This window comes from Lepidochelys kempii, chromosome 6, assembly GCF_965140285.1.
Source record: "Lepidochelys kempii isolate rLepKem1 chromosome 6, rLepKem1.hap1, whole genome shotgun sequence".
Classification (NCBI taxonomy): Eukaryota; Metazoa; Chordata; order Testudines; family Cheloniidae; genus Lepidochelys; species Lepidochelys kempii.
The window spans coordinates 133,841,662-133,856,382 of record NC_136385.1 but is presented as its reverse complement, the minus strand read 5'-3'; the positions used below and the strand labels follow the sequence as shown (position 1 = coordinate 133,856,382).

Genomic DNA, 14,721 nt, shown 5'->3' with positions numbered 1-14,721 from the left:
TCAGCCACATGCTGGCAGCATTGCGTCAGAGAAAGGAGAGGGTATTAAACCTTTTGTGCCTTCTCCTGATGGGCACTTTCTGCTCCTCACTGAAACCCCTTTCAGGTTCCCTTGTTTTGACCCTTTGACCTTCACACCTGCCCCTGTTATATTTTTTCATTCTCCCCCATAATCATTTGAGTTCCCGGCATCAGTATATCCTCCCCAAAGGCTGGGGGAGGGTCCTTTAGCAGTTCCACTTCCCAGAACCCAGTAGGACTGAAAGCCCCTATGTCGACTCTCTGGGACTTGCCTCCACCAGATCTCCGATATGTGTTATCCACAGAGCATGACCAACGGCAGGGAAGGCCATTCACAGAGGAATGAGGCAGTGCAATCATGGAAACGTGCTGCCTTTGAGGATACCTATCCAGACAACCAGCAGTCTGTTTTGCAGCTGTCGTTTCTTCCACTTATGGTATCTCAGAGATGGGGCCACATTTATGATCCCAGAACGTTTTTAGGGCATACCTCACACTGAAAATCAGATTCTTGGTAGTTATCCAAATGGAAGCCTATGAAAGGATATTAGAGCTACTGCATTCCTTTCCGAGGCAGGTGACATTCCGTAGTGTTGGAAAAGGGGAGGTGAAATCTATTGCAGGAGAACAGCTCGGCACGTGGACATACACACAATACAAGTTGCTCATTGATTTACATTCTCCTGGCTAGCGGAGCCTGGCTCATATCTCTGAGAAACAAAATGAACATGTGTCCAGCAAATTAGGCCCGTCTGAATGGTGAACTTCCTAGCCCTGTATGATCCTGCAAGCAAATCATCTAAATCACTTGCTCACTAAGAGGCACCTTGCTCTTAACTGCAAAGAGACACTGTCGGGAAGAACTCGCTGCATTTAACCTAAACAAATAAAAAGAAAGGGTTGGCTCTTGTACTTTAGAATCCTTTCCCCCAGCAATTGTGTTGGGATGCTGGAGGAAGAAGGACAATGGCCATCAGGTGTGTGTGTGGCTGGCTTACACCCTCTTACACTACATCCAAATGTCCAAGACCTCTGGAGGGATGCTGGCTCAGCACTGCTCCCACCCACCTCTGTCAAGAGGGTTTTTTCATGGGGCGGTCTCAGCTGCCCGTTTTCCATTTAGCGTCTTCCCCTTTCTTCTGAATGGGGAAATCTTTCCCTGACTCATTTAATATATTGGCTTGTGTTCAAGCTACACTCTAGTTACTTTCTTTAAATATTCTGCTGGGTATTCTTTGAGAGAGAGCTCTACCTAGCCAGAGCAAACAGCAGTGTTCCTACATTAAAAGACCATTCGTGATTAGGCGTGGAAGAGCCACAGTAACTTAGGCCCACTGAAAGCTTTGTAAACCATACTGAATTCCATGCAATGAGTTTTCTCTTAAGTTGAGCCATTATTTTCAAGAGAAATTCAGTACCAAACATTCTGAATGGGGTGGTCAGAAACGGTGGGGGCGACTGTGCTGTGCAAAGAAATAAAGGTTCCAGGAAAGTAATTCCTGACCTGGTTCTATGGCTATGAAGAGAGTAAAATATAAAAGATCTGGGGGGAAGGGATGACGACTCAGCACTCATGTTTTGCAAATTTGAACCTTGCAGGTTTTTCAAGTGATTGGGCTTAATGCAGTAATTTCCCATGAGAAATCCTGTGGCCTGTGTTATGTATGAGGTCAGACGAGATGAATCAATGGTAGTAAATTATTGTAAATTCAGAACCCAAGTTTCTTGAGTGGTATGATCCTAACAACCCCTCAGTGCCAATGGGCAAACGTTTCAGTGGTGTCAGCAACTCCTAATAGGCCTGATAAACTCACTACACCTAACACACTGCTTTCATGGTATTTATCCATACATTGTGTCATGTCAGGTGTCATATGAAAATGGGTATCATGCAGGTCCATTAATATCAATGTGAAATGTATGTACTAATGGTATTTAAAGAATTATGTGTACTGCTAAAAAGGTGATTTAAACTATGTAACAAGGCAGAGTTGACAAACAGTTTTTCTGCCAAACAAAGCACGTCTATTCCTCTCTGACTTACAATGTTTAATTTACATCAGAGACAGGCAAACACAATGGGAGCTACATTTCCATTCCAAGTCAACATGAGGCTGTGAAGGCAATATGGGGTCAGCACACTGGAGAACAAACAATGGAGGGTATTCCAATTGTTTACTCAAGTAGAACTAAGGGACAGAAAGCCATTTTGGTATCCATTTATTGAGGAAAAACCTTGAAGGGCTTGGGTGATTCATGAAAAATTGGACCCTGGTTTTGACTGAAAACCATCAGCTTTGACCGTGGGAGAAAAATCTAGGAAATAAGAAACATAACCATTAAAAGTGCAAACCAAGACTGTTTTATGTTTTGTTTTATATGTGCAATCATTTGTGTGTCTTCACTCACTAAAGAATGCTTCATTTCTTTATCTTTTTTTTTTTACTATCTCTTTAAATGTAACCTTTGATAATAACCTTAGGATTGATTCACTATAAAAATATTTGAGCTGTAATGTTATAAAGGACAGGATTTTGAGTTATAAAAGTCAAGTTGTGTGTGTACACTGTCTCTTTGGGGACAACTTACCTGCAATTTCTGTGAGGGTCCCATGGTTAAGGCCTGGATATTACAGGGGGACACTTTCAGAGGGGATTGTTAACCTGCAAGGCAAAGTAGGGGATGCCAGAGCTCTGAGATTGTGTGGGTGGCTAAGAGACTCATGGTGTCTAGGACCTGATGACCAGTTGAGCAGAAGCACAACTTTCTTTCTCTCTCTCTCTCTCTCGCTGAGGCAGGGGATAACAGGGCGTCTAGCAATCCTGGCCCCCTAGCAAGTGGACTCTGAACTTGGCAAAGTAATTTCTTTTGTACCTATTCAGGTCCATTGGCTTAGGTGCCTTGAAGGATATTTCCACAATGTTACTTCAATCTAATATGGATTACAAGAAGTGGATTATTTTATCAGTTGTAACTGATAAAACCACAGCATTCAAATTTTTAGCGTGAGCTCCCCTTCCTCTGCCTCTAAAGTTGCAAAATCACAACTGTAAGACTCAGCACAGTCCTCTGAAGGGCTGAAGCTGACATGTGGTGGATTCAAGCTGACACAGCTTTACACTCTCCAGAATCAGTGGGATGCCTTAAAGCCAGACAGGAACATTTTGGTCAACAAACATCTCCAAGATTCTTACGTTTGACATAGAAAGCAAGACCTTGCTTCCTATGAGAGTGTGGGTAATTCAGATGGGAGTTTCATCACGGAGTACATTTGCTATCCCATGGAATAAGTTTAAGGCATGTTTGGGTATTGATTGCAGAGTCCTTCTAGCAAAGGGATTGTTTGAGGCTTTGGTATACAGTGAACAAACGTAATGTGGGACGTCTAGACTGCTCTTTAACACATACAGGATACCAACAGATGGGATATTTCTTCAGCACAGGGGTGCAACTCACCTCAAATAACAGCATAAAGCTTTAGTACTGGGAGACCCATGCAGGTCATGCCGCAAAATCCCCAGGGAACACTTTGAGGCACCACTGGGTGGCTTTAGAATGGGATTTTCAAAGGCACCTAAGGGAGTTGGGCACCCAAGTCAATGGGAGCCGGGTGCCTTTGAAAATCACAGCTTTAATAGCCAATCCAGACATGCAGAACAGTTGTGAGGCCAGGTGGTTTCTTTTCAGGGCACGTGCTGTGACTTGAGAAAAGATCAGTGCGAAGCTCAAGGAGCTCAGTCTATGTTGTGTGCTGTTGAAACGCTTTGATAGTACATTTGTAAGGTTTTCCGTGTCCATCCACACCCTGGGAGAGGAGTGGAGAGTGTATTGGGTAGCATGGCTTTAAATCGTTTGGGAGCCCTGTAATGGTTCCCCCGTCTTCCGTTGTAGGAGCCAAAGCAGCAGGGCTCGCAGGTCGCCGAGCCTTGTAGATTTGTACATCGTTAATAAACACGGTTACTAACAGGATGTCTACACGGCAAAAGAAAAGAAAAAGACCCCTGGCAGCGCGTCTCAGAGCCACACAATTGACTAAGAGTCATGAGGTGCAGGCTGTGGGGCTAAAATAGCCGTGTAGACATGCGGGCTCAGGCTCGGGCCTGGGCTCTGAAAGCCAGCAAGGGAGGGGGGGGGGGGTCTCAGAGCCTGGGCTCCAGCCTGAACGTGAATGGCAACACTGCTACTTTTAGCCCCACAGCCTGAGCTAAGTGGCTGGAGCTCGGAGACTTGTGGCCATGGGACTTTTTTTTTTTTTTTTGGCTATGTAGGCATACTCTTGGAGTCCAGTTGCATCCATATGGTTTCCCCATATTCTTAATGCTGTGTGGAGAGCAAGGACACAACAGTCTCTGTAGGTCATCCAAGAGGAGGGTAAGAGGTGACGCAATCGTGATTTATAACACGTAAGTGCGGAGAAGATTTCTGTTAATAAAAGGCTCTTAAATCCAGCAACGAATGGAACAAGTTCCAATGGCTGGAAGCAGAAACTTGACAAATTCAGATGGGAAACGAAGGCACAAATTTTTAACAGTGAGGGTAACTAACCACTGGACCAACTTATCTAGTTCTCATCACTATAATCTAGTTCAACCACAGCTATTAGGATTAAGGTAGAAATCTCTGGGTGAAATTCTATCCATTGTATTAGACGGGACGTTGGACAAGAAGATCACAATGGTCCCTTTTGGCCTGGGAATCTATGAATCTGTGACCTTGAACTCCAGATGCCATAGAGAATTCTGAAACAAAGAAACGAGAAGAAAAACAAAATGATAAACACTATAGACACTTACTATATCAGTTATTGTGATTCCCTGTAATAAATTAGAGAGCCGTGTGATAGACTGCTTTTCTATAACTCATCATGCACATCTGACCACTTGACTACACTGTATTAATCATGATATATACTTAAATGATACTGAAAACATGTAAAGGTGCATAGAACTGACAGAATCCTGTTAAATAGAAATGGCATATTACCAAAAGATTCTTATTTTAGGAGCTATGTGATACAACAGATATAAGCAATACATTCTGCAAGATCTTACTAACCTCTTGTGACACCCAAAGGATAATTGGCCACAGCTGGTCAGGCTTGTAGGTTGATGGGCTGGTATCTATCCAGGGCCCCAAAAGTTCTGAACCCAAATTGCCAATTGAAAGAAGCGTGACTCCGCATCAGTTCCGTAATTATTATTAATGCTGGTAACGGAACAAAAATAAAGTCAAGAACACATCACTAAAGTTAAGCTATTATTAATAAACTAAAAATAAAAAGAAATACAATTATCAAATCAAGATCAAATCAACAAGTTTTGGATAAGAGGGAAGGTTCTCTGATGAACTGGTAACTGGTTAAAAGATCGGAAACAAAGGGTAGGAATAAATGGTCAGTTTTCAGACTGGAGAGAGGTAAATAGCGGTGTTCCCCAGGGGTTTGTTCTGCATCCAGTGCTATTCAACACATTCATAAATGATCTGGAAAAAGGGGTAAACAGTGAGGTGGCAAAAATTTGCAGATGATACAAACTACTCATGATAGTTAAGTATCTGGCAGATTGTGAAGAGCTACAAAAGGATCTCCCAAACTCTGTGACTGAGCAACAAAATGGCAGATGAAATGTAATGTTGATCAGTGCAAAGTAATGCATATTGGAAAACATAATCATAATTATAGATATTCAGTGATGGGGTCTAAATTAGCTGTTACCATTCAAGAAAGAGATCTTAGAGTCACTGTGGATAGTTCTCTGAAAACATCCACTCAATGTGCAGCAGCAGTCAAAAAAGCAAACCGAATGTTGGGAATCATCAAGAAAGGGATAGATGAGACAGAAAATATCATGTTGCCTCTATATAAACCCATGGTACACCCACATCTTGAATACTGTGTGCAGATGTGGTCGCCCCATCTCAAAAATGATATATTGGAATTGGAAAAGGTTCAGAAAAAGGCAACAAAAAGTATTAGGGATATGGAATGGCTTCCGTATGAAGAGAGATTAATAAGAGTGGGACTTTTCAGCTTGGAAAAGAGGCGACTAAGGGGGGATATGATAGAGGTCTATAAAATCATGAGTGGTATAGAGAAAGTAAATAAGGAAGTGTTATTTACTCCTTCTCATAATACAAGAATAAGGGGCCACCCAATGAAATTAATAGGTAGCGGGTTTAAAACAAACACAAGAAAGTATTTTTTCATGCAATGCACTGTCAACCTCTGGAACTCCTTGCCAGAGGGTGTTGTGAAGGCCAATACTATAACAGGGTTCAAAAGGGAGCTAGCTAGATTAATAGAGGATAGGTCCATCAATGGCTATTAACCAGGATGGGCAGGAATGGTGTCCCTAGTCTCTGTTTGCCAGAAGCTGGGACTGGGTAACAGGGGATGGATCACTTGATGATTCCCTGTTCTGTTCATTCCCTTTGGGGCACCTGCCATTGGCCACTGTCAGAGGACAGGATACTGGGCTTGATGGACCGTTGGTCTGACCCAGTATGGCTGTTTTTATGTTCTTAAGTTAGTCTCAGTATTGGATTGGAATCCGATCATCAGAGTAGTTAAATCACTCAGATAAACAACAAAAATAGCAATCCCTATAAACCCTACAAAGGAATGTTAGGCGTAGGTTGTCCATTTAGTTATAAACACCAACTAAAGAATTGTAGCAGAGGAAATCATATTCATAACTTAGAGCTGGTTAATTATTTATTCATAATCAAATAAAATTGCCTAAAGGCTGAACACCATCTACAGAACCATAATAGAGCTTCCTTTCTCTATTTCTGGTGTTGCATAGTGGCTAACCCTTTCCTCCTCCAGAGTACCCTGATAAGCAGGTGTTTGACAAGCCTTAGGTGCCAACGCGTACACGTGACAGTTCAAACACAGGGCCGAGAACACACCCCAACCACTTGAACACAGCCACACTTTCCAGTGCTAAAATGAAAGGATATAAAAAGGCTTGGATGTCTTCCAGCTCATTAAAACAAAACAAAAAGATAGAAAAGAGAAAAAATAAGACAGTTGAGATAACAGGGTCCTTGAAAGCTTCAGCTCTTGCAGTCCTGTGTCCTCTTGTGAAGTAGGAGCTGAGTCTGCAGTCAAGGAGCCAGACGGGGATGCTATCGGCAGAGGGCTTGTCACTAGCAGGCCTCCTTCGGGTGCAGGGAAAGACTGGCCAAGGGCTGGAGTGGCCAGGTTATTGGTAAGTTGCTGGGCAGTCTCCCCTCCGGTGGCCTGCTGACTGTATCCAGAGAGCAGAAGGTTATTTCAAACAGTGATAGCAATCCCATGTTTAAAACCACTATTAATCCCCCGTGAGGGGACTGGAGCTGGTTTATTGTATGTGAAATGCTGACAATCCAGGGGTGATGGATGCTGAAAGAAAAGAGCCAGATGTGTTTTCCTATCTTCAGCTCTTGCGCAGGAAGGTTTATCCTGTGTCTCTGCCTCTTGCAAGCCTCTGGATCCTGTGGGAGTGCCTGTCTAGGGGAGTGCAGCTTCATTAGTCAGCTGGGCTAGTATTCTGGAAGAACCATGTTTTGCACTGATTAGACTAATGGGCTAGAATGTTCCATGCCTGACAGTTCAACTTTTCAGGGAATGTAATTTCCCTAATGTCAGCAGAAATGGTGCTCCTGGAGGAGCAGTAAACTATGATGTCTTTTCTGGAAACAGAATGCCCAGGGACACCAGCACCTGTGACAAAACTGATGCATTCGTGCTGTCGGTTGTATGCCTTTGCTGAGGAAAGTGATGTGCTGTACTCTTTCCAGCATTCTCTCTCCCTCTCAATAGACTCTCACTGTGTGTCTCTCTCTCCCCCTCTTTCATTAGTACTAACTGCCAAACAGGAAGTTTTGAGACAAGCTGTGTTCTGTTAGAAGCTGAATATTTAATGATGGAAATAATAATGAATTAAGCAAATTTCATGGCAAGAAATTCAAAGCTTGGCAGGAGTCCCTTCAAGATCAGAGCCACTCCCTGCTGAGTGCTGTATAGAAATATCACAGGGTTTTAGGAATATATTCCTATCTACTGCAGAGAGGTGCTGGGGATGAAACAGTCTACCTGCACCTTCTGGTACTGCCACATCTGTGTGACCTTTCAGCATCAGCAAAAGAGCATTTCTGGAACTGAGTGGTCAGCTCCTCTGAAACAGGATTATTATCCAGTGTGATATTTATTAATGAGCTGGAAAAGGGGCTGAGCAGTGTGATGTGAACATTTGCAGATGACAAAGTTATTTAGGTCAGTGAAAATCAGAGCATACTGAGGAAGTTCAGAGGAACTGAACAAAGTGGGCAGCAGGATGGCAGGCAAAAATCAGTGCTGAAAAAGGCAAAGTAAACCACACTGCAAGGAATCACTTGACTGTTTCTGACACATTGCTGGGTTCTAACTTAACGCAATCCCTCAGATAAAAAGATCTGCGTGTGCACAGATCAATGGAGCTCCCTGCTCAAAGTGCGCTACTGATCAAAAACAAAACAAAATGTTGGGATGTAGAAAGAATATAAAGAGTACTACTGAAAATATGATCATGCTATTCACTTCTCACTCTAACAGTGTTATTCAGGAAGTCACGGGGGTTACCACTGCTGGAATCCTGTGTCCAGTTCCGGTGCCCACAATTCCAGAAGGATATTGATAAAGTGCAGAGGGCTCACAGAAGAGCCATGAGAAGGAGTAAAGGATTCAAAAACTTGCCTCATCTAGTGATGGACTCAAAGAGCTCAATCTATTTAGCTTAACACAGAGAAGGCTGAGGGGGTGACTTGATTATAGTCACAAGTGCCTGCATCAGGAACACATATTTAATAATGTAAGACAGGTCTATCATCATCCAATGGCTAGGAGACAAATTCAGACTGGAAATAAGGCATGCATTTTTAATAGTGAGAGCAATTAACCATTGGAACAATTTACCAAAGGCCATGGTGGGTTCTCCATCACTCACAATTTTTACATCAAGCTTGGATGTATTTTGTTTTTGTTTAAATCTGCTCTAGGAATTATTTGGGGGGAGCTCTATGACCTGTGCTATACAGGAGGTCGGACTCAATGATTACAATGTTCTCTTTTGGCTTTCTAATCTCTTTATCTATTAATACTGTGTTCAGTTCAGTTCTTAATACTATGTTCAGTCATCCCATCTCAAAGACGCAGGGATATAAACAGAAGGGGCCTAGAGATGGGTGATGGATATGGAATGACTTCTTTAAATAAGGAGATATGAAAAAGACTGGAAAGGGGTAATTTAAAAAGATGGCATGGACATAAAAATGACAAATGGTATACAGTAGGGAAATCAGTTAAATCAATTTCATATTCTATGCCACTGAAAGACAGCAACTTAAAACTCACAGAAAGAGATACTTCTCTTACATAATTAAAATTAACCTGGGGAACTCATTTCCATAAGACATTCTCAAAGGCAAGAATTCAAAAAGGTAAACAACCTTTACATGGATAATGAGACCTTCCTCAGACACACATTAGAGAGGAAATTGAGGTTTCTTTAGCAGAAAAATGAAGCCACAGCATAAACCAACTACTAACTGATGGAAGAAACTTCCCGTCGGGGAAGGGTATTCCATAACTGTCCATGAAGGGGCTTCTTGCACCTTCCTCTAATCTAAAGCAGGGGTTCTCAGACTGGTTTGCTGTGTCCCCCTTTGAAAATATTTCAGGCTGTGATGACTCCACCCCCCCAAAAAATGACAACCCACCCCCATCATGCCAACCTTACTTCTGTGCCACCTTCAGAGCTGGGCACCTGGCCTGCAGCCACTGCTCTCCGGCCACCCAGCTCTGAAGGGAGCAGTGCAGAAGTAAGGGTGGCAATCCCCTCACTCCCTTTTGGGTCGGGACCCCGAGGTTGGGAAATGCGGATCTAAAGCATCTGGTTCTTGCCACATGAAACTAGACTAGAAGGACCTGGGGTCTGAGCCAGCCTAGTAATTCCTACAAACTGAATTACAGAAAAAAACAGAACAGGATTTTTACAGGAGTTAGAGATTTGATACCAGGATTTCTTTTTAAAAAGTCCCATTTATTTATACTACGTGTGTGTGTGTGTGTAATCCTGATCTGCCCTTTCATCTGAACTGTGTGTATAAGTGATTTAAAATAAGTATGAAATTGCATGTCTGGATTCACAGATGAAAGCTGAAGTCATTTTTCTTTTTATCGCCTACACCAGTGACCATGTGAATAGCTAACCTTCAAAAACAGTCATTCAGAACAGAATGTCAGCAGAGACACTTCATTATGAGGGCCTAAGAGGCATTCTCGGGCTGTACACTAACACTGAAAAGCCTAGATTGCATTTTCAATACACAGCCAGGAAGCTAGAAAAGGTGTATTCAATAGGAAGGAGCATTTTTGAATCTCATTATTGTTTAATCCCATGGAAAGCAAACAATGTTTTCTGCCATATTAGTTCAGAATGGTCTTATAAAGTGATACAAGGAAAGGATAAACATTAATATAACAGAGCTAGAAGCAATTCCTCATCAGACCCCCTCCCTACGCAGTCAAAACTCCCACTGGCTTTAATGAGAGATTTATTTGATTGAGCCAGGCATGAGTGAAGACTGCAGGGGCTACAAATATAAGGCAAATTATGGATGGAACAGAGAAGAGCAGAAAGAGCAATAATTATTGAAGTTCAGCTCAGTTATTCTCTCTCCCTTGTCTCCCACGCTGTAAGGCTGCAATGGGAGGACGATTTCATTAGATATAAAAGTTCAGTGTCTGCTAAAACGGTAAATCCAGATTCCCTTGAGTTTACATCTCTGTCACTCAGAGCAGAATTTGGCCCCAAATCCCTGGCAACAACAACTGTTCTTTTCCTCTGTGCTCTTCCTTTTCTACGTAGCCACATGCATTGCGCAGCCATGTGCTTTAGGCATGTTCCCTCAGTTATTTAATTATCACCCCCTATCGATAGACAGGTGAATGAAGAATGATAAAGAAGTGACAGTTCTGTAATGTGCAGGGGGGTTATTCTCTTAAGCCAGCACCTGCTGCCATCTGAGCTGTTTAATAATGGATTTTTGGTGTTGCTGACAATTCTGGGGGGAAAAAAATCAATATTTTGGTGATTTGAAAAATAACCAGAAAAACCTAAAAATGTAAAAAAGTTCAGTTTAAAGTTAAACATTTTGTTTCAATGTTGTTGTTTTTCTTAAAAGTTTTAAAAATAAAATTAAGGTTAATTTGAAACTGCAAAATTATTTTGAACAGAAAAGTCAAGACATCCCAAACGAAACATTTTGACTTAAAAAATATTAAGGTTCTTTTCCAACTGAAATCTTTTTTTGACAGAATCAACAGGAATACACAAAATGCTTTGGTCAACCCAAATCTGCATTTTTTTAACTGAAAACAAGTTTTGGTGGAAAATGTTGCCCAGGTCCGAGGGCGGTATTTCAGAGATCAGAAGGAAAAGGCTCCAAGGCCGAAGCTTAGAAAGCAAATCGTGCCGATCCTCGGTGTCTGAACTGCTGGTGTTACTGGGGAAGTGGGGGGACCAGAGACAATACTGCTTTGGATAGGCTCAGGTGCTCACTGCCCTGGGAGGCCATGGGCAACTTCAGCGTCTAGTGCAACCTTGGGCTGCTCTAATTTAGGGCATATACACACTACAAACTTAAGTCGACCTGTGTTAGGTTGACTTACAGCCACTCCTGCAGTGGTCCATGGCCACACTACCCTCCTCCTGTCAATGGTGAGCGTCCTCACCAAGAGCGCTTCCACTGACGAATCTGCAGCTTTTTGATACCCAGACGCTCAGCTCGGCACCAGCTCCCCTCACGGAGCCCGGCTGCACCACGGCTCCCAGCTCCCCACTCCATATCAGGATCTTGGTCAGCCCCCTGGGCTCTTGGCTTCCTGCTCACTCCCAGGAGCACGGCTGCCCCTCTGAGGGTCTTGGCTCCGAGCTCCCCGCCAGGAGTCCAGCTGCCCCCCGCTCTCAGCGAGGAGCTCCGTGCCCAGAGGCTGGGCAGCAGTCCGTCTCAGAGGGGGGAACAGGGAGATCTAGCAGCAGCCCGGCATGGAAGGAGGAGCCAAGAGCCTGGGAGTAGCAGGGGGGAGCCAGGCTCTAGCTGGAGTCCCCCCGGCCCTTCCTCTATTCCCATGACAGCCGAGCTGTGAGCCCGCTTTCTTGTCAATTGCATGGCTCCAGCACCAGACTGATGGCCAACAGCTGATGTAAGTAACCCTAAACAGACACTGCATCACCCTAACGGCACCAACATAAGCCTCACGCCTCTCACAGAGGTGGAGTTATGATGTAGCAGGACACTTACATTGGCAGGAGCAAGGCTGCAGTGTGGACACTGGCATCAGGAGATCATAGAATCATAGAATATCAGGGTTGGAAGGGACCCCAGAAGGTCATCTAGTCCAACCCCCTGCTCGAAGCAGGACCAATTCCCAGTTAAATCATCCCAGCCAGGGCTTTGTCAAGCCTGACCTTAAAAACCTCTAAGGAAGGAGATTCTACCATGGAGGTAAGCTGCCTTACATTGACCTAGCTGTAGAGCTGACTGGACTTTTCATGAGGTGCTGGGTAGGCCACGAGTCCTGGGGAGTGAAGGAGTGTCCTGAACCCCTTGGTCCCATTCTGACTGCCTCATAGCCAGAGTAGAGTGACCAACCCCTTGCTGATAGATACAAAGGGATGATGCTGGGAAGGCTTTTTAAATACAAAATGTGATTTAGGTTAAAACTTGGACAGTCTGATTGGTAATTACAATTTGTGGTGTTGGTTTTGTGGAGGTTTTTAAACATACAGCTGTGGAAATAAAAGGAAAAGCAATTGCTACTTTGGTAAATACAAAGCACACTCGTACACATACCTCACACTCACACACACACAAACACACACTGGTTTGTGCTCCTCTGCTGGCCTTGTGGCAGCATTCAACGAGCACACTTATTCCCAGCGCTGTTTTGACATTAATCAGTTATGAGGAGACAAACAAATATGTTTCAGCATGACAAGGTGCTATATAAACTTAGACTGTTAAGTAAAACTACCACACTCATTTTGGCTTTCTTTAAAACATAGGAGAATAAGATTGTCATTGTTTCAAATATAAAAGAACAAGCACAGTAGGAGAGAAATCTCTTTCAAATGTCTTGTAAACCAAGAGCTGCAATGTCTTCTCAAAAAGAAAAAGGAGGACTTGTGGCACCTTAGAGACTAACAAATTTATTTGAGCATAAGCTTTCGTGAGCTACATTCATGCATCCGATGAAGTGAGCTGTAGCTCACGAAAGCTTGTGCTCAAATAAATTGGTTAGTCTCTAAGGTGCCACAAGTACTCCTTTTCTTTTTGCGAATACAGACTAACACGGCTGCTATTCTGAAAAATGTCTTCTCAATATCCTGTTCATTTTTTCTTCTTGAGAAGCCTCAATTCCCTTTTCCGTGTGGCTGGAAGACGTTTAATCTTCCTGTCTATTCTATTATATTCATGCTGCATGCACAGAAAAAAAGCCACATCTATCTAATTGCCAGCTCTCCAGTTTATGGTACAATAGCTAGTCAGCAGGGCCACCACCTGCAAGGGTAAGAAATGTTCGCCTTGGGCTACAAGTGTTTTTGCCAAGTGATTTTCAAAGCTATTGCTGCCAATGTGCGTCAAACAGGTTTTTACCAATAATAAATGGAAAGGCTACTGGCAGTCCCCTCAGCTGGCATATATTTGTGTATCTGGAGCAATACATGGTGGAAAGTACAGAGCAAAGGTTGTCTGTTGACCCAAGCTACAGCCAGCTGAGCTTGCTTGGAATACTCTCCGACAGGAGACAGTGGATGTCCAGCCACGCCGAGCCTGCTCTGCAGTTCTGTCACCAATTCCCAACGGTCACCTGACCCACAACAGACCATGCCCTGTCTACTGCTTGGCATGTTGTCAGAGCAAAAGAGAGCTCCAAGAAGAGTGGATCACCCACTGTGCCTGTGACTGCAGGTTTGGGGGTGACAGACCACTCGCTAACGTCCTTACTTCATGTTCATTGCTGTTATCCTCAGGTCTAGATGCACTGATGCCAATCCCTTCCTGTAATTACACTCTACTCGGTCTCTTTTTCATGGCTAATGCAGCCACCTCATCTCATTTCTTACTTAATTGTTTGCATCCTTGTCAAGGACACCCCCTCCCCACCCCCATATTGTGGTGCTACCTTTGTGCCTGTTGGTTTCTCCCTCCTGTTGAAAGATACATTATAGCATCACACTGTGTGAGCTTTGCCTAACTTTTATCAATGCCATCCCTTCTTGACGTGGTTTCGCTTTCTTATGCTCTTCATTAATATACAAATATCTTCATGTTCCAAGGGTAGATGTTGTCATGTCTTGTGAGCCATCACATTAATCTTATCCTGTGTGTCTCTCCAATATCATTTTGCCCCATGATTGCCTCTGTACCTTTGCTGTTCATTCTGCAATCAGGTCAGTATTCTCAGTTCCTCATAAACACACACATAATGTTTCTTTTGAATTCTCCAGATGGATATTCTGCTCTGTTTCTCCACAGGGCAGGGATGGTGTCCCGAGCCTTTGTTTGCTAGAAGTTGGGAATGGGCAACAGGGGATGGATCACTTGATGATTACCTGTTCTGTTCATTCCTTCTGGGGCACCTGGCTTTGGACACTGTTGGTAGACAGGAGACTGG

At 43.4% G+C, this 14,721-nt stretch overlaps 1 long non-coding RNA gene across 1 annotated transcript in view; it reads right to left on the bottom strand.

The window, feature by feature from the left end:
* Positions 1-4,189: 4,189 nt before the first annotated feature.
* The window catches only part of LOC140913941 (uncharacterized), a 39,054-nt gene continuing 28,522 nt past the window's right edge, over positions 4,190-14,721 (bottom strand). Inside the window, exons 2-3 of the long non-coding RNA XR_012159707.1 lie at positions 5,076-5,225; positions 4,190-4,759 (exon numbers count right to left, since the gene is read on the bottom strand). This is a non-coding gene — a long non-coding RNA (uncharacterized LOC140913941). The remainder of the gene's footprint in view (positions 4,760-5,075; positions 5,226-14,721) is intronic.